Raw genomic sequence first — 20,548 nt, 5'->3', positions numbered from 1 at the left:
CTGGCTAATTTTTGTACTTTTAGTACAGACCGGGTTTCGCCGTGTTGGCCAGGCTGGTCTCAGAATCCCTGACCTCAGGCGATCCACCCGCCTCAGCCTCCCAAAGTGCCGGAATTACAGGCATGAGCCACCGCGCCCAGTCTACAATGTGTGTGTTTTCTATTTTACATAGATATAATTGTGCAAATTTAATGTTATAGATCATATTGTATCCAGAATTCGTGGGTTCTTGGTCTCGCTGACTTACAAGAATGAAGCCGCGGACCCTCGCGATGAGTGTTACAGTTCTTAAAGATGGAGTGTCAGAGTGCGTTCCTTCAGACCTTCAGACGTGTCTGTAGCTTCTTCCTTCTGGTGGGTTTGTGGTCTTGCTGTCAGGAGTGAAGCTGCAGACCTTAGCGGTGAGCGTTACAGTTCTAAAACGCAGCACACCTGGAGTTGCTCATTCTTCCCAGGGGGTTCGTGGTCTAGATGGCTTCAGCAGTGAAGGGGCAGACTTTCCAGATGAGTGTCACACCTTTTAAAGACCGCATGGACCCAAAGAGCGAGCAGCCGCAAGATTTATTATCGTAATGAGCGAAAGAATAAGGCCGCCACAGAAGCTAAGCGGACCCCACCAAGACTGTCTATGGCTAGTTTAGGCAGCCTGCATTTATTCCCTTATCTGGCCCCACCCACATCATGCTGATTGGTTCATTTTACAGAGAGCTGATTGGTCCACTTTACAGACAGCTGATTGGACCATTTTGACAGGGTGCTGATTGGTGCATTTACAATCCTCTAGCTAGACAGAAAAGTTCTCCAAGTCCCCACTAGGTTAGCTAGATACAGAGTACCAATTGGTGTATTTACAAACCTTGAGCTAGACACAGAGTACTGATTGGTGTATTTACAAACCCTGAGCTAGACACAGAGTGCTGATTGGTGTGTTTATGATCCCTTAGCTAGACATAAAAGTTCCCCAAGTCCCTACCAGATTCAGGAGCCCAGCTGGTCTCACCCAGTGGATCCTGCACCAGCGCTGCAGGTGGAGCTGCCCACCAGTCTGGAGATGTGCCTGCACCCCTCAGCCCTTGGGCGGTCCATAGGACTGGGCCTCACGGAGCAAGGGGCAGCACCCCTCAGGGAGGCTTGGGCCCACGGAAGCCCACGGCAGAGGGGAGGGCTTGGGCATGGCGGGCTGCAGGTCCTGAGCCCTGCCCCACCAAGGGGCAGCTGAGGCCCCACGAGAATTTGAGCACAGCGCGGGCAGTCATAGGGGACCCGGCGCAACCTCACAGTTGCTGGCCCGAGTGTTAAGCCCCTCACTGCCCTGGGCCGGTGACCCCGACTGGCCGCTCCCAGTGTGGGGCACAGGAAGCCTGCGCCCAATCCTGTTGGAACTCGCTCGCTGACCGGGTTCCTGCCCAGGCCTCTCCCTCCATACCTCCCAGCAAGCAGAGGGAGGCGGCTCCGGCCTTGGCCATCCCAGAGAGGGGCTCCCACAGTGCCCTGGTGGGTTGAAGGGCTCCTCAAGCGCTGCCAGAATGGACTCTGAGGCCGAGGAAGCGCCGGCAGTGAGGGCTGCTAGCACGTTGCCACCTCTCAATATCATGTAAAAATACTAATCTTAATTCTTTTTACTTAACATTGTGTGAAGTATTTTCACTTTTAGCCAATCTTCATATACTTTTTAATAACTGCATACTATTCCATCAAGTAGATATACTCTCGCTTACTAATCTTCTATTGTTGGACGTTTAGATGTTTTAGGTGGTTTAGCTTCTTGCAAATTATGAATAATTTTGCTATAAGTATCTGGATATCTTTGGGCATAAAGGTTTTTCATGTTTTGAAGGTTCCCCTTAGAATACCTAAAGTAAAATTTCAGAGTCACTCAGCATTTGGAGTTCCTAATGCTTGGTGCCTAACTGCCTTCTCAAAGTGTTATCAATTTCTATTGGCACCAGCAATTTATGAAATACTCATTTCACTTACCCTCACCAAGGCTACTTCCTTCTCATCCACTAAAATCTGAAGAACTTGGACCTTCCAGAGGCAGCAGCACTGAGTACCCAGGCCAACACTTGCCCCTGTTCTCACTCCCTTCTAAGGACAGTATTTCAGCTCCAGTTTGTGGAGGGCAAACTTTCCTGGTTCTCACCCACTCAGGCTGTGCAACCTTGGATAGCATATTTAATCAGAGCATGTTTCCTCCTTTTAGAAGAATGAGACAACTCTTCGGTTGCTGTTTATTCTATTTCAAACTCTTTAAATGGACCTAGGGCATCCTCCGCTTGCATTTCCTACCCTTTCATCAACACATATGCACACGTGCACACATACGTATACACACGTGCGTGCTTCTGCACACACCACCCTCTGAAGACCATCTTCCCTCTCACCTCGTCTTTTTCTTGGCTTTCTGATTTCTTTGCTTTTCCCTGTAGTTCTCAGCCTCTCCCTCCCCACCCCATCTCCCTTTTTCCCTCCCTCCCTCAATTCCTTCCTACCTGCCTTCCTCCATTCATCCAACAAATTTATCAAGGACCTACTAGTCCAGCCATAAGTGCTGGGAAACATGGAAAAGAAGGCAGCAGCAGTTTCCACCTGCGTGGACTTTACATACTAGTGGGGATGACAGGTCAAAAACAACAACAAACAAACCCATACAATAGAAAGTTACACATTGTGATGGACATTAGGAAGGAAATAGATGAAGGCTAAGAGAGAAAACCTCAGGAAAGATCTTTTGATAAGGGAGTAGTACCCCCCTCCCTCACCCTTGCTTACCCCCTTCACTCCTTGCTGGGCTTTCATCTCCACAACACTTACCACCAGCTGACAATAAACTTTCCTGGTGTATTTGTTTATTGCCAGTCTCTTCCAGCTTGAATGTAAGCTCCACGAGGGCAGGGCTTTGCTGTTCACTGCTGTGCCTGGCCACTGCGAGCCTCCATAACATGTATGTGGAACTGGGGCTGTTCATGAAGATAGGTGGTGTCGGAGGTACAGGCGGAGGGAACGTAGTGTTCAGAGGCTCTGAGAAAGGGAAAAGGGGTGGAAAGGAGCCCAGAGGGGCTGAGTCGGGTGAACAAGGGGGCAGCAGCACCAGGAGAGGTTTGCCAGTCCTTGCAGGCCATGGTCATGGGTTTGGATTTCACTCTTAGGGCAGTGGGAAGCCCATGATAGTTTTGCTGCGATGGGACACTGAGATACGCCTCCCTGCCCTGGCAGAGTATGACTAAAATATTTGTGAGTGGGAGTGGAGCTGGGAGTGGGGAACCCACATGGTGAGTTCTTGTGCATGGTTTTGTCTTAACCCTATGACCAAATACTCCCTGCTGGGCGTGGGGGACTGGACTCCTTCCAAGCCTGTTGTTTTGGGACCCTGTGATTATCAGGCAGCAAACATATGACTACACTCCCCGAGTTATCATGTTTCCTTGTGTTTTGACATCCAGCCTAGTGGCTGACCAGATGGGAAACCTTGCTCCTGAAACAGGCAGGCTCCGGAGCTGCCATTTTTAGGATGACAGTAGATCTGAATGACATCTGGTGGTTTACAGGAATATCTTGTCACTGACCATTTCAAGTGCAAACAACTTCTTTCTCACCCACCTGCTTGCTGCCTGCTTCCCTTTCTTTGCCTTCCTTTCCCACTGGGGAATGCCAGCCATTTGATCTGCATTTGTCAGCTCAGTTAAGCCACATCATTGTCTGCCCAGAGGGACCTATTTCCCTTTGCTCAGTCCGGGCCCTTGAGCAAACCTGGGAATTCATGGGATCGGTGGAGCCAGGAGGTTTGTGAGTAGCACAGAGTAACACAGAAAAGTGCAAATGGGAAGCTGGACAACTCAGGAGACTGTAACATGAGGTATGTGAGAGATACCATTTCTCTTCTTCCTGGAAGGGGGATGAAGGTGTCTTTTTTTGGTTTTGTTTTGTTTTGATTGTGAGCAAATGGCCCAGCAGAGATCCAATTGTTATAACTGAATTAAATTTACAACAAACTTAGTGTGGCACATTTTGAATAGAGCACCTAATTATTATTGGGTTGCATGGCAATAAGTAACACCCTATAAACCATTTATTGATACAGTATAGCTTTCATTCAACCAAACCACACTTTGTTTCTCTCATCTCCATTTGCCTCTCCAGCATCTATAATTGGCATTCCTGGTATTCCCTGACGGTGCTGGATTAATATCATATGGGCAACTAGTACTTGGTAGCAATTACTATCCTGAAGAAGAAATTAGAATCCACTCACATCATTAACAAGTGGGAAGACCAGCACGATGTTCCAGTCCTGGGATTCAGACTTCAGCCCATCATTCATTCAGCAGTGGTATGCGCTATGTTGTAATCACTGTCACCCCGCACATCCAAAGGTCTTAGGCTGTCCTTTGCCAAGAGTGGAGTGGCTGGGGGCGGGGTAAAGACATTCTTGCAGCAAAGTTCACTGGATCCTGGGGGCTGTGGTCTTAAGGCAGATGGGGGCGGGATAAGTTTAAAGGAGTGGGGCTGGCAGCAGGATCCAGGGACTCTACATTTCCTTTACCCCCACTCCACCCCTGCATCAAAAATATGTAGAAAGAGCAGGGAGGGCATGGTGGCTCACACCTGCAATGCCAGCACTTTGGGAGGCGGAGGTGGGCAGATCACCTGAGGTTGGGAGTTTGAGACCAGCCTGACCAACATGGAGAAACCCCGTCTCTACTAAAAATACAAAATTAGCTGGGCATGGTGGCACATGCCTGTAATCCCAGCTACTTGGGAGACTGAGGGAGGAGAATCACTTGAACCTGGGAGGCAGGGGTTGCGGTGAGCCGAGATCGTGCCATTGCACTCCAGCCTGGGCAACAACAGGGAAACTCTGTCTCAAAAATAAATAAATAAATAAAATAGAAAATATGTAGAATGAGTTTGGATCAGGATTAGTCTTACTGTAATATCAGAAAAATTCACTGGTCAAACGATGGCTCTCTCACTTGCATATTCACCAAAGAGACAGAGTGTTTTATTACAAAAAAGGCATAAAGGTGAGAAAATAATATAAACGATCCAACCTTTGGGGATATCTGAAGAGGGGAGGCAGAGAATGCCTTAGGAGGGTGGGGAGCAGGTGGAGCAATCAATGAGAGGGTGAGGTGTATGTGTGAGGGGAAGGAAGTCAAAGCGGGGACTGAAGAGAAGACAGACTTCTCCAATTGCTGATGTTGCCACATGGTCCTGTATGTTACAGAAAGAGGAATCTTCATGACAGTCTTTTCTGTTTGAGAGCACCACACCCATTCCTTTGGGAATATGAGTTTTCTCCACTTATTTCCTGCCCTAGGAGTTTCATGAATTGGCTTGCCAAGGACAGGGTCAAACTATCTCTGACAGCAATTAGAATTGCTTAGTGGCCTACAGAGTAAGCGGCTTACTTCAGACAGATGGGACAGCAGTGGAAATTTGAATTCTGCTTCGTGGTGATCACGTGGATACTTCATTTTTCTTGGTCATTGAACCTATGTACAACCGCAGAGAAGGGAACAGCAAAGTGTGAAAAGATGCTAAAGCCAAATTGAGCAATCTGTTCTTTGCAGGCTTGGGAGTCCTTAAAAAAAAAAAAAGCTACTTCAGAATAGGTCAAATGGACGGGTGGCAGGCAGTTCATGGTTGCTATGGTGACCAACAAACATGTTTGGCTTCTAGAGGCCCTGCCCCTGAAGAGGATGATGGCTTTTGTTATGAAATTTGTGAATGTCCCTTCATCTGTTTCTTCACTATTTATTTTCAAAGTTGTCAATAGTAACGAACTCTGCATCACTTGTGGCCCATCTCTGTCCAGGTTTGGTGCAATCCTTGGCCCCAACATTTATCTCTGCTGCGATGTGAGGTTCTGACCTCTCTCAGAACCTGCAGAGGTTTATGGGAACCACAGAAAAGCACTGGGGAGTGTGGCCATGAGGAAACCAGGCCTCTGCTGTGTGACTTTAACTGTTGTGGCCCTCAATTGTATTAAAAGGGGGGTAAAAATATCTGCTTTTATTAGGAAAAATGACTAACGCATGCTGGGCTTAATACCTAGGTGATAGGTTGATAGATGCAGTAAACCACCATTGTACACGTTTACCTATGCAACACACCTGCACATCCTGCACATGTACCCCAGATCTTAAGTAAAAATAAAAATTAAAAAATACCTGCTCTTCCTACCTTCTGAGGTTTTGTGAAGGTATATGAGATTTTAGATGTAAAAGTAATTTGAAAATATTGAGTGCATTATATTCATTTGTAAAGGAGCATAATAATTTAAGTCCACAATCCTGGGATACAATGCTTATTACAGATGGTAAATATGTAAGTGTCAACCCTAATTGAATGATAGTGGCTGCCTCTGTGTTGAGAAGGATGTGAGGCTGCATCCAGGCTCAGCTGGCAATGGTGCCAGTCATTTAGTGATGTCTGCTATGTGTATACGAGGCAGAAGTGGCATCACAAGTGCCATGTATTTGCTGCCTTGGTTTAGGACATTCTTCCCTGCTTCTTGCTGCTGCCTTTGGAGGTTGGGAACTCATTACTACTCTGTAACTTGCCTGGTGTTGGTTTGTCAGGGCTGATTCATGGGAGTAAACTCCTACCCTTTCAGCCTGAAACCTGTAATTTTGTTTTTTCAAATCAACATTTTGATTTCTTACTGGTAAAAGTGAAATGTGTTTATTGTTAGAAATTTGACAAATAGTAGAGAAGCAGACAGAATAAAATAAGAACAGCCCATAATCTCATCATTCCTGGATAACTTTTAACATTTTGTTTATAGGTTTCATGCCTTCTGATGTAATTTATTTTATAAAAGGATCATTAGTTGCTTTATGGAGAACAGATTGTAGGCGGGCAGTGTGAATTCAGGGAGACTAACGGGGTGGCTCTCATAGAAGTCTAGGGGAGAGATGCTGGTGGCAGAGGAGTGGGCAGTGCTGATGAGGAGAGGGGCTGGATTTGGTGCATATTTTGAACATAGAGACAAAAGGACTTGCTACTAATGGGTTGGAACGTAAGGTATGAGAGAAGAAGGAAGGCATCAAGCATATGATGCCCTGGTTTCTAGTCCCATCTCTGGTGAAAGGATGATCCATTTACTGAGATGGGAAACAATGAGATGGAAGCAGGTGTGTGTGTGTGTGAGGGGAAGGAGACAGTAATGGAAATCAAGAGTTCCATTTTGGATATAAGAAGGCCAAGTAAGAATTTCACACCTAAGCAAGGATTTCTAGTCGGGAGCTTAGGGGAAGAGGATGGGCAGGGAGATTTTATCTGGCAGATTATCGGCATAGAGAGAATGTAGAGGAGATGGTCTCAGGAGTGACATGTAGATGGCCAGGAGGTCTGAGGACGGAGACTGAGCCCTCCAATATGGATTGGTTGGGAAGAGGAGAAGGATGCAACATGGGAGAACAAAGGAGCAGCCAGTAGACTAGAAGAAAACTAGGAAAGAATGCAGTGATTGGAAGCCAAGGGCAGAGGTTAGTTCAAGAGAAAGGAAGTGCTCCTTCTCTCTTTGTACACAGAAACACTCACATGCATATATACATATGCACACACATATTTTTACATGAGACTGTGTCCATTTTTATATAAGTGTAGGGCTTTTCATTTATTATGGTGACTTTTTTATGCCCTTAAAAGCCTTCCAAAAGATTATTTTGAATGGCTTTAGTCTATACTTGTAGATGTAACCTTAGAAGGAACAACCTTGTATATACATTTTACGTTTCTTTAGGTTAAATTCTTGAAGTGGAATTACTGTGAATATGAAAACCTTTAAGGCTTTTGGTATCTGTTGTCAAAGTGCCTTTCAGAGAGGTTGTACCAAGGTTGTACACTCTGCCAGCAGTCAACTGAAACCAAGCATTTGGCAAGCACTATTAGCATTAAAACTATATATATGTGTGTGTGTGTATATATATACGTAATTTTTAAATATATATAAAGAGAAAACTAGATAACATCGCACACACACACACACACATATGTATGGATATATATGTGTCTATATATGCCTGTGTATGTATATGTGTATGTGCAATGCTATCTAGTTTTCTCCACTTGCATGACTTGATTACTGGAGGTTGAACAAGTTTCAACATAAGGCTGCTTGTGTGCGGTCTGAGTGGTGAACAAGTTGATCTGGCACCTACACCCCCTTAAGTATGAAAAAAATGAGTGTAAACATCCCCCAAGTCAGTCATTCAGGGCATGAGGGCTGCGGAGGAGGAGGAAAGCTGGTTCTGAGCTAGTTTCTCAGTGGGGGTGGAGTAGATCTTTGTCAGCAGTGAAGGAGCCGGTGTGGTTCCCACAGCTTGCAGTGCCTCCTCCCTTCCCGGCCCGACTTCCTGTGGGCCCAGCCTGGGAGAGAGCGTGGTCACCAAGAGGCAAGAAGCAGCCCTTCTCAGCTGCACCAGCCCCGATGTGATAGGTGGTGAAGTCTGTGTTGCCCTGTGAACCGCAGCCCACGTTGCCCAACTCGGCAACAAACACGAGCCATGGGGCCCAGGCCGACTGCCCCACATACAGTGTCCTTTGCTGCCTGGGTGGAGCCTTTTCGGTCTGAGAGGCCGGGCCTCTGCAGAGAGACCTTCGGAATCCTCCCTACGGCCTGGCAGGGCCTCTGTCCAGCTGAAGCGGAAAGACCCTGTGTGCTGTGAAACTGCAGCAGGGCAGCATCCTTCTGTTGCTCTGGGGCGTGGCAAAGGGCGATTGCACCACCTTGTTAGGCTGTGGGTGTGGAAATCGACAATACTGAGGCGATAGAAATCTTAAAAGAATGTGTGGGACATAAAGATAGGCCAAAAATGAGGATTGTGGCAATCTTGTGTGTAATATTTCTCATTTCATCACTGTACCAACTGCAATGGAACTCAAAAGAAAAAAGAAAGCACCACAACCCTTTGCTTTCTGGGTAGCACAGACACCTGTAATATTTTCTATGGTCGCCAAGGAGGAATTCCTGAGAGACTGCAATTAGCACAGGCCCAGAGTCGTCAAGTCCAAAGGAAAGGATTCTGTGAGAAGTTAAAACTGCAAGATGAAAAATGTTCAATAGAGATGGCGCTGATATTGTTTCTTCAGATGTTTTTCTTTTTGTATTTATAAAATATTTCCATTGTAAAGCATTCAATTAATGAAGAATGGTGTAAAGTAAAAGCTAGTCTTCCCTCACTCCCTCAAACCTCACTCCCACTTGCTAACAGTTTGGTGTGTGTTTTCCAGTGCCTTTATTATGCAATTATGAAAATTTATATAAGAGTATAGTACATAACCCATGTATAGTCTGTTTATCATGCTGCTAGCATACAGTTAGTGTTCAATAATATATGCCCACACATATAATTTAAAAACTGAAAATGAGATTATGCTATGCAAATTCTGCAACTTGTTTTAAGTTTTATTTAAATGCAATTTCTCTTTGTCTTTTTGGCAGGTAGTTTAGTTTCATAAAGACAAAAAATCAAAAACTTTTTCCAGCCAAGGACTACCAGGTAGATGAATTCATTCGACTATTATTTGTTGCATGCCAATGATGCATCAGGTTTTGCTCAAGGAGCTGGGAATGAATGAAATAACAATCCTCACCCTCATGGAACTGACATTTTGGTGGAGGGAGGCAGGCAATAAACATGTTTAATAAGTGGATTGTCAGATGTTGATAGCAGAGCAGATAGCAGAGCATGTTGGGGATGGTTAGGGAAGGTCTCCCTGAAAAAGTGACACTTGAGCCAAGGTCTGGAGACGGAAGGGGTAATGTCACATGGCTATCTGAGGAAGGGTGTGTCAGGGAAAATGAACAGAATGTACAAGAGCCCTGAGGAGGGAGGTGCCTTCCTCAGAAACAGTAAACAGGCAATGTGGCTGGGTAATGGTGAGAGAAGGGAGGACAGATGGGGTGATTGGAAAGGACCGGTGGGGCCTTGTAGGCCATTTGGAGGTCCTGGGCTTTTAGTCTGAGGGGGATAGCCTGTTCCTGGGGGCATGGAGCAGAGCAGCCTCATGATGTGATGCATGTTTTCACATGAGCACCCCAGCTGCTGTGGAGAGTAGACTCTCTCAGGCAAGGGCAGAGGTAGGGATGCCAACTGGGCGGCCATGGTGGTGATGAAGCAGAGGAGTGATGGTGAACGTTGGGCTGGGGTGTTGGCAGTACAGGTGGGGACGCTGTTGGATTCTGGGTACACTCACAAGGTAGAGACAATAGGATTTGCTGATGGAACAGATGTGGGATATGAGACAAAGTGCAAAGTCAAAGATGACTATCAGGACCTAGCAATGCATGGAATGTTCCTAATGAGAGCTTTATTCATTAGTCAATACAAGAAATAAACAACATGAGAGTATGGATGACAAGAGACATTAGAACATGGAGATCTGGAGGGCCATTATAGACCCTCTTTTCCTCTATTTTTGCCTCCACAGTATCATGTGCTATGCCACATGTGTGTCTCCTCCATACCGGCACCTCTCAATCCTCACCCTGGGAAACCCCCAATGGCAGAGGAGAACAAACTATGAATCCCAGCTGTCTGGGCCAGAGCTCATGGGGCCCATTACAAGCATGGCATTACATTAATACCTTGTACTAACAAAATCCATGTTAATGCTGGATTCTGCTCCAGAATATCTACATGTTCATTTTGATATATTCATTACCGATAATTAAGTAAAATTGTTGGTCTTGTATGATGGGCCCTTGACATACAGCAAGAATCCCTGGGGAGATACAAGGCTTGGAGATGTTTGGCCCATGCTTTTCCTATTGTATGTGCAGGAATACTGCCTCCCAAGAAGAGCCCACTTATTCGTGGGTTGCCTGGTCCCTGACGCACCTCTGCATTTCCAGGACCATGCTGTATACCTGCACTGAGATGAGCAGGCAACCGGATCAGTCACAATACCGAATGAATTTCTCAGCAGCTTGGGCTCTTCCATCTCTACACTGTAGTACAGGCGCTTTCTTACACATTGAAATAGATTTTTCTTCCTTCCTTTTACCTTAGAACATTCTACTCATCCTTGGGTTTTTAAACCCGTTAAAGCTTTTCTCAAATTTCATATCCTGTTCATGATGCCTTATGTTAACACTCAAAGTGATAACTTGTTTCAATTAATCCTTAGAGCACTTACTTTCTTTGAGGACCATCATATATATTGGGAAGACAAAGCTTGAGTCAGAAGAGCAGCGCCTTGGAATCAGACTACTTTGGTTTAAATGCAGGCTCTGCCATGACCATCTGTGTGATTTTAGGCAACTTTCTTCACCTCGAAGCCTATAAAATGGAGTTCAAAGTGGAACTGGAAGGATGATTAAGTGAAATGGACACGTGAAGCACCTAGCACAGTGCACAGCCATTTGATAAATATTGTCTCTTCCCCCTTAACCTCTTAATTTGGTACTTTTAAGTATTCTACTTGTATGGTTCCATCTTTTGAATTTTTATGTGTTTTAGTTCTCTAACTAGACAATAAACTCTTAGAGTTTGGAAACCACATTTTATATTTCTTGACATCCCTGAAACATCCATCACAGTTCCTTGAATGTGGGAGATGATTAATAAATGTTTGCTGATTGATTTATGGATTTTTTTTGACAAGTTTAAAGCTGAAGGACATACTACTGTCTGGAGTTGAGAACATAGCAATGAGCCTCAAAGAAGAAAATGAGCCTCAGTGTTCATGGAGGAAGGTCATTGCTTAGCACCTTGGGGAGACATGCAGGTGATGGATGAGGAGGATGCCGGATGGCTATGCTGAGTTGGCTGTAGACTCTGCTCACCAGCTTTGGAAGTGTTACCCAGACAGATGACAATATCCTGATAACCCCTCCATGACCAAATTCTTTAGCAAAGCATTTCAAGAGGCCATCACCGTGGCATGTGGACTGATGGGTTGCACAGCTGTTATTATGTGCTTACAAGGGAAATTAGGAGTAATTAATGGACTGGGATCAATTAACAGTATTATATTGAAGCGAATGATTTAATTTTCTTTCTAAGTGAAGAGGTAAGCACAAAGATTTCACATCATTAAAACAGATGTGAATCAGCATAGCAGGTTTGAAGAAACTACATTTTTTTGCTGTATATAAAAGTTTAATTTTTAAACTTCTGTTTATTTTTGAAAAGGTAATGCATGCATAAGGTGACTTGAACAGTTCAAAGTAGTATTAAATGATTACTCCCCAGAGACAATCACTATTGCTAGTGTCTTGAGTGTTCTTCCAGAGGTGCCATATGTATTTGTGTGCGTGTGTATGTGTGTGTGTTCCTTAGCTGGAAGTAGTTTCGAGAATCCAGGAACTTCCTGTTGGTTTGCTATATCTGTTTGGTTCATTCATATATCTCTGGTTGTTACCCCACAAGCCAGCCTATACAGCCCAAAATTTATGGTCAATAATTATATATTGATTGAGTAGGTCTATTTTAGTCAGTGACTGATTTAATCTGTTTTAGCAGTTTTAAAAAAATGATTGGCATTTGCTTGATACATCTTTATTGTGAATTAACAAGACATGTAATTTGACATGTCTAGATAATAGAGCATCTTAATGAATTCTAATGTATTGGTACAATAATTTAAAACTACTGGTGCAAAAGCTGCCTCTCTGAATATTCTTCACTAACTGGAGGGAGCTCTTTGGAAAATATGTGCCATCTGAGTTTAAATAAGAATGAGTTAAGAAGCAAAAAAAGAAGTTTAAAAAACATGTCAGAACACACATGCAAATTGGTGCAGTTATTGAATGTTGCTAGTTGGGAGGTTATATATTTTAAAAATTGCCTCCTTGAGTTTACAAGCCACGTATTACTGTGGCTGCTGCCACTTCTACTGTTATTGCTGTTGCCACTACTAACATTATTATTTATTTGGCATCTGCCCCAGTACCATGTAAGTATTTTATATGCATTATGTCCTTTAATCTCGTAGCAACATTATCAGGTAGGTATTATTATCATCTTCATTTTATAGATGAGAGAACTGAGGCAAATAATGATTTCATAACTTGCTTATGTTCACAGAGCTAATAAAATGGTGGAAGAGGGATTGTGGCCCAGTGTGATACTGGAGCACATACTTCTGAGTCATGCTTCATTTTTGACCAAAAATGGAACATTCTTATTGATCATCCTTTCTATTTGCCAAATTTAGCTCCAAATGACTTTTCAAAAATTTTATATTTTTTATTAAGATGGGGTCCCACGACATTGCCTAGGCTGGTGTTGAACTTCTGACTTCAAGCAATCCTTCCACTTCAGCCTCCCAAAGTGCTGGGATTACAGGTGTGAGCCACTGTGCCAGGCCATCAAATGACCTTTTTTTTTTTTTTTTTTTTTTTTTTTTTTTTTTTTTTTTGTGGAGATAGGGTCTTACTACGTCACCAAGGCTGATCTTGAACTCCTGGTTTCAAGCAATCTCCTGCCTCTACCTCCCATAGTGTTGGGATTATAGGTGTGAGCCACTACCCAGCCAACTTTTGACTCTTTCGACAAATGAAATCCACTTTCAAAAAGAATGCTGTTTTGTTAGCAATGGCTTTTCAAAAGATATGTGTCAGTTGCTAAAATCAATTTTAAAAGAGGAGTTCCCAAAATGGTTTACATTATTAAAATGGGTGAATACTTTGAAAGGGATAATAACTCATTTGTGTGTCTATACATGTGTGTTTGCTTAAAAAAATCTGCCCTTCTATTTATTGTCACATCTCATATATTTAATTTATTTAAATATAGGAGAATACAGGAATTTCCTGTTAGAGTTACATAGTTGGAAAATACCAAATTGTCTGTATTTCTTCACATTTCATTACTAGGCATCCAGATAGTCCTAGGCAAATCTATGACTTATGCAAAATGTGTCTTGCCACATCCCTTTCTTTCAGCACTTCCCTTTAATTATTTCTCCATCTACACTCTCCTCTCCTCATTCAGAAATACCAAGAGCTTGGTGACCCTCTGCAGCCATATGCAGAGTCCTCAAGTTTAAGGTCCTACCCCATCCTATCCTTTCTGGGTACTCCTTTCATGTTCTCTAAAATCATTCCTTTCTTTAGCCATTCAACTAAAATTTTGTTCTTATAGAATAACGAATAACATGTAACGTTCAGGGGAAAAGACAGCAGAGAAAACTAATCCACATTAAGGTGTAAATGACTAACAGCTCTAGCTTAATATAGAGATCCTGACAGTAGCACTGATATTTAGAAAGAGAAGATTATCAGGTCAAAAGGAGTATATTCTTTCTGGCCTGGGTCCCATTCTTGTCCTTTCTCGACCATAATAGATCCTGTGTGGGGAATATTTTGTCCTACTTCAGCTCATGCAAATCTTGTATCTATGGTTGGACATTATTCTTTGATGACATCAGACACCTACTTCTGCTTTTGGAATATGATAGGGGGCACTTGTTTATTTTGGTTGGGAAAGGAGGAGATTGTTATAGGCACTGATGGGGGAATGGGGGCCATGTTTCCCAAGGGGATTCCAGGATGTGTCCATGAGAAACACATTTAATATATTATTTGGGAAAGAAATGTTTATTATTGTTACAGTGGTTTTGCTTGATGATTTTTGTTTTTAACAGTGAGAAACTGAAAAATATTCTATGATCATCTCGTTGCCTCTAACAGTGCTTTTGACTTACAGGGTGTGTGTGATTCCCTGAGATAGCAACTTTTCTGCCAGTTTCAAAGTTTAATAGTATTTGGGGCATGCCACCTAGTGGCGATAGCTTTTGGTTTATTGCTCATTGGAAGAGAATAAATCAAAACCCTAGTAAATCAGTCTCCTAGACTTGAAAGCCACATGGGAGGCCATCTAGGTCATCCGTTAGCTTTTGCGTAAGCAGGCAAGTAAATCACCCTTTCTGTGGATCTGAGACAGAAAAAGCAGGGCATCTAAAGCCTCCTGGGCTCAGAATTCCTCCCGCTCCCAGTTCCCCAGTGAACTTTGAATGTTTGTGGCCTGCATGGCTGAGACGAGGCCCTGTATCTCTGTAGGCATTTTGGCAATCTCAGCAACAAATGCTTGGAAGACAAGGCTCCTCTGACTCTGAGCCCTGACTTACCGCGTCCTCGCTCTGACCTCTTTTCTCCCTCTCCCCTCCTCCACTCTTAGCTTCTCCTTACTCTCTCCACACTCCCCGCTGCTTTTATTGCCTTCCTTCCATTGTCATGCTTGATGGACCCACCATACATACTTTTTTTTTTTTTTGCCATAGCGTCTTTTAAAATTTCTATTTTAATTTTCTGTCCCTAAATAGAAAAGCATTCATGCTTAGTACAGAAAAGTTTGGTAAAAACCCTTTTTGTGTCTATGTGTGTGTATGTATGTGTTGAGTGTTGTTTAAAAAACAAAAATACTTATGGCTAGCCAATTTTCCCAGCACCATTTATTAAATAGGGAATCCTTTCCCCATTTCTTGTTTCTCTCAGGTTTGTCAAAGATCAGATGGCTGTAGATGTGTGGTATTATTTCTGAGGACTCTGTTCTGTTCCATTGGTCTATATCTCTGTTTTGGTACCAGTACCATGCTGTTTTGGTTACTGTAGCCTTGTAGTATAGTTTGAAGTCAGGTAGCGTGATGCCTCCAGCTTTGTTCTTTTGACTTAGGATTGCCTTGGAGATGCGGGCTCTTTTTTGGTTCCATATGAACTTTAAAGCAGTTTTTTCCAATTCTGTGAAGAAACTCATTGGTAGCTTGATGGGGATGGCATTGAATCTATAAATTACCTTGGGCAGTATGGCCATTTTCACGATATTGATTCTTCCTATCCATGAGCATGGTATGTTCTTCCATTTGTTTGTGTCCTCTTTGATTTCACTGAGAGTGGTTTGTAGTTCTCGTTGAAGAGGTCCTTTACATCCCTTGTAAGTTGGATTCCTAGGTATTTTATTCTCTTTGAAGCAATTGTGAATGGAAGTTCATTCCTGATTTGGCTCTCTGTTTGTCTGTTACTGGTGTATAAGAATGCTTGTGATTTTTGCACATTAATTTTGTATCCTGAGACTTTGCTGAAGTTGCTTATCAGCTTAAGGAGATTTTGGGCTGAGACAATGGGGTTTTCTAAATATACAATCATGTCATCTGCAAACAGGGACAATTTGACTTCTTCTTTTCCTAACTGAATACCCTTGATTTCTTTCTCTTGCCTAATTGCCCTAGCCAGAACTTCCAACACTATGTTGAATAGGAGTGGTGAGAGAGGGCATCCCTGTCTTGTGCCAGTTTTCAAAGGGAATTTTTCCAGTTTTTGCCCATTCAGTATGATATTGGCTGTGGGTTTGTCATAAATAGCTCTTATTATTTTGAGGTACGTTCCATCAATACCGAATTTATTGAGCGTTTCCTTACTCCTTATATGAAAATTAATTCAAGATGGATTAGAGACTTAAATGTTAGACCTAATACCATAAAAATCCTAGAGGAAAACCTAGGTAGTACCATTCAGGACATAGGCATGGGCAAAGACTTCATGTCTAAAACACCAAAAGCAACGGCAGCAAAAGCCAAAATTGACAAATGGGATCTAATTAAACTAAAGAGCTTCTGCACAGCAAAAGAAACTACCATCAGAGTGAACAGGCAACCTACAGAATGGGAGAAAATTTTTGCAATCTACTCATCTGACAAAGGACTAATATCCAGAAACTACAAAGAACTCAAACAAATTTACAAGAAAAAAACAAACAACCCCATCAAAAAGTGGGCAAAGGATATGAACAGACATTTCGCAAAAGAAGACATTCATACAGCCAACAGACACATGAAAAAATGCTCATCATCACTGGCCATCAGAGAAATGCAAATCAAAACCACAATGAGATACCATCTCACACCAGTTAGAATGGCGATCATTAAAAAGTCAGGAAACAACAGGTGCTGGAGAGGATGTGGAGAAATAGGAACACTTTTACACTGTTGGTGGGATTGTAAACTAGTTCAACCATTATGGAAAACAGTATGGCGATTCCTCAAGGATCTAGAACTAGATGTACCATATGACCCAGCCATCCCATTACTGGGTATATACCCAAAGGATTATAAATTATGCTGCTATAAAGACACATGCACACGTATGTTTATTGCAGCACTGTTCACAATAGCAAAGACTTGGAATCAACCCAAATGTCCATCAGTGACAGATTGGATTAAGAAAATGTGGCACATATACACCATGGAATACTATGCAGCCATCAAAAAGGATGAGTTTGTGTCCTTTGTAGGGACATGGATGCAGCTGGAAACCATCATTCTTAGCAAACTATCACAAGAACAGAAAACCAAACACCGCATGTTCTCACTCATAGGTGGGAACTGAACAATGAGATCACTTGGACTCAGGAAGGGGAACATCACACACCGGGGCCTATCATGGGGAGGGGGGAGGGGGGAGGGATTGCATTGGGAGTTATACCTGATGTAAATGACGAGTTGATGGGTGCAGCACACCAACATGGCACAAGTATACATATGTAACAAACCTGCACGTTATGCACATGTACCCTACAACTTAAAGTATAATAATAATAAATAAATTAAAAAAAAATAAAATAAAATACTATTCACTTAGAAATAGATCATGAGCATTTTCCCCATGTTAATAATGTTGTACTCTAGGATTTTAGTAACTGCATCACAGGATATACCAGAATTTACTTAATTACTATTAAATTCTAGGAAAGAGAGAATGATAGGAAATATTTTTAATTCACGGTCACGTTCAGTTCACACTTTATTGAACATCGATTGTGTGTTATGCTCCTGTATAAGCCATTTTTATATTCATAAGTACTTTTAACTTTCATAAGATCTCTATAAAGGCCGGGAGCAGTGGCTCACACCTGTAATCCCAGCACTTTGGGAGGCTGAGGCGGGCAGATCACCTGAGGTTGGGAGTTCAAGACCAGCCTAACCAACATGGAAAAACCCCCGTCTCTACTAAAAATACAAAATTAACTGGGTGTGTTGGCACATGCCTGTAATCCCAGCTACTCGAGAGGCTGAGGCAGGAGAATTGCTTGAACCTGGGAGGCAGAGGTTGTGGTGAGCTGAGACTGTGCCATTGCACTCCAGCCTGGGCAACGAGTGAAACTTGTCTCAAAAAAAAAAAAAAAAAAAAAAAAAATTTCTATGAGGTAGGCATTGTGATGTCATTTTACAGAGGAAACTTGAGGATCCGAGAAGCAGCTTACCCAAGATCACATCGTTTGAAAGGAGGAAACACAATAAAATTTTGATTTCTGGATTTACAGTCCCTCAGCCACTTCCCGAGGTCCCAATAGATACTGAATATGAACATAGCTTTTCTGAGCATTGTTGCTCTTTGTCTTCAAGATGGGAACAGAGAGAGACCCCTGAAAGGAGATTAGTATTAAAAGGCTTTAGAGTCAAGGTGGGGATTGCAAAATAGGGTATGAGAAAGAGGAAGGAGAGCTACCTAGATAGGAACTGCGTTTTCATAGCCTCAGGAATAACTCTTGCTAAATGCTCTATATACATTATCCAATTTTATGCTCACAACACTGGGAAATATATACAAATATATTTTTACTTTATAGATGGAGAAAATTAAGATCAGAGAAGTAGTTGGTCTAAGGCCACTTTGCTGGCAGGTGGCAGAGGCAGGATTAGAACCCACCTTGTCTGATTCTAAAACTTCTTCAACTGTAATATGAATTTCCTCTCCAGGTTAAATGAGTGTCCTAATCATTCTAAGAATGAGTAGTAATAAGAATTTTATAGTGATATAGTCATCGGTCCCACCCCTGGTTTTCAGGGTGTGTTTGAAGGGGGGTTATGGAGCAGATGAATGAAGTAGGGGGAAGGGAGGGGGAAGAAGAGTAAAGTGAAACAAAGCCCCCCCAAAAATTTAAAAAGCCTGAAAGAATGCCAGTTGCAATGAAAGCAAGCCATGAGGAAGACAGACAGGCAGTCTTTGATGCAAAACATTTGGAAAACAATGCTCAGCTGTTGAAAAGGTTGAAATTTCTGCTTTCTCATATTTTATAAGTAAAGAAGAAATCTAAGAACACTTGTTAGAAAGTTTTTTCTCCAGTGGTCGGTCCAATGTACATTTCCCAAAAATGGTTACCTCCAAAAACTCATCATATTACTTAGCCTAAGAGCCAGTGAAATAGTCTTTATATCAATTATCCCACAAGTTTATAGTGCAGGGTGAGAGATTAGCAGAAAATATACTTTTTCAGACCTTGTGGCCATTTCAATTGCTTCTGATTTTTTGATGTCTAAAATAGGTAATACTCCCTACCTAATTCATAGGTGTTGTGAAAATTAATGAATAAATACTAAGAGCTTTGGGAGGGATTTAAAAGGGAGATGTTATTGTATGCTATTATTATATCCTTGTTTCTATTCTGAAGTCATAATGCTCTGATAGTGACACTGTCATCATCACCATGGAAACCCATGATATATGTCACTTTTTTCTCTGGGGCCTTTCTCCATCCTCCAGGCAGTTCCTGATGCCGCCACAAAAATGCTTAGCCCCCATTTCTGATCATCTTTAAGTTCCCTCACTGGTTTGTAAATGCCTTTACTGCTAAGTATATGCCTTTACTACTAAGCTTTTCCTTGAATATGTCCCCGTCCCTTCACCTACATCTTTCTTCTCTTTTATTATCCTGTACTCATTCCTGTGATTCTGGACACATAGCTTTCCATTCATTTGTTCTCTTCTACCTTGCTCTTCCTTTCCTCCTGTGTGTGGGAATAATCTTTGTTGATTCAACAAGTTGTTCTTTATCCCTATTGATGTCTACATGGAGAAGCCAAGGCAACTCAGTGTTATCAACTTTATTACTGAAGTTTCAACGTCTGTGTAGTGTTTTGCTTCAATTATTAAGAAGTTGGCTTGGCACAGTGGCTCCCACCTATAATCCCAATACTTTGGGAGGCCTCGGCAGGAGGACCACTTGAGCCCGGGAGCTCAAGACCAGCCTGGGCAACACAGCAACACCCTGTCTCACCAAAAAAAAAAAAAAAAAAAATCAGCTGGGCAGGGTAGTACATGCCTGTAGTCCTAGCTACTTGAGAGGCTCAAGCGGGAAGGTCACTTGAGCACAGGATTTTGAGGATACAGTGAGCTATGATTGTCACTGTGCTCCAGCCTGGGTGACAGAGGAAGACTGTCAAAGAAGGAAAGAAAGAAAGACATTGAGAGAGAAAGAAAAGAAAGAAAGAAAGAAAGGAAGGAAGGAAGGAAGGAAGAAAGAGAGAGAGAGAAAAAGAAAGAGAAAAAGAAAAGCAAGCAAGCAAGAAGGCACCATAAGTAGATTGCTCTAATCCCTGAGCATGAGTGAAATCAAATCAGTAACACTAGTTACCCATCTATGGGGCATCAGGTGGATATTATACCAGGTTGTTTCTAGTAGTTAGCAGTTTGTAAATGAATTCGATCAGATTTTTAAAACTCTGAGGGTCTTCATTCTTTTGAGAGATATTTGGCACATAAAGACAATATATCTTTATTACAACACTTAATCTGAAGAAATGAAGCATATTAATTCTC

General features: G+C 42.5%; 1 protein-coding gene across 1 annotated transcript in view; it reads left to right on the top strand.

The window, feature by feature from the left end:
• The first annotated feature begins 3,557 nt into the window (after nt 1-3,557).
• Nucleotides 3,558-20,548, top strand: part of MDM1 (Mdm1 nuclear protein) — a 78,727-nt gene continuing 61,736 nt past the window's right edge. Inside the window, exons 1-2 of the mRNA XM_045365577.2 lie at nt 3,558-3,856; nt 4,141-4,330. The gene's annotated coding sequence lies outside the window, so the exon portion shown is untranslated. The remainder of the gene's footprint in view (nt 3,857-4,140; nt 4,331-20,548) is intronic.

The sequence above is a fragment of the Macaca fascicularis genome, chromosome 11, assembly GCF_037993035.2.
Source record: "Macaca fascicularis isolate 582-1 chromosome 11, T2T-MFA8v1.1".
NCBI lineage: Eukaryota > Metazoa > Chordata > Mammalia > Primates > Cercopithecidae > Macaca > Macaca fascicularis.
Note: the sequence above shows the minus strand (reverse complement) of the source record. Positions and strands in the feature narration are given on the sequence as shown.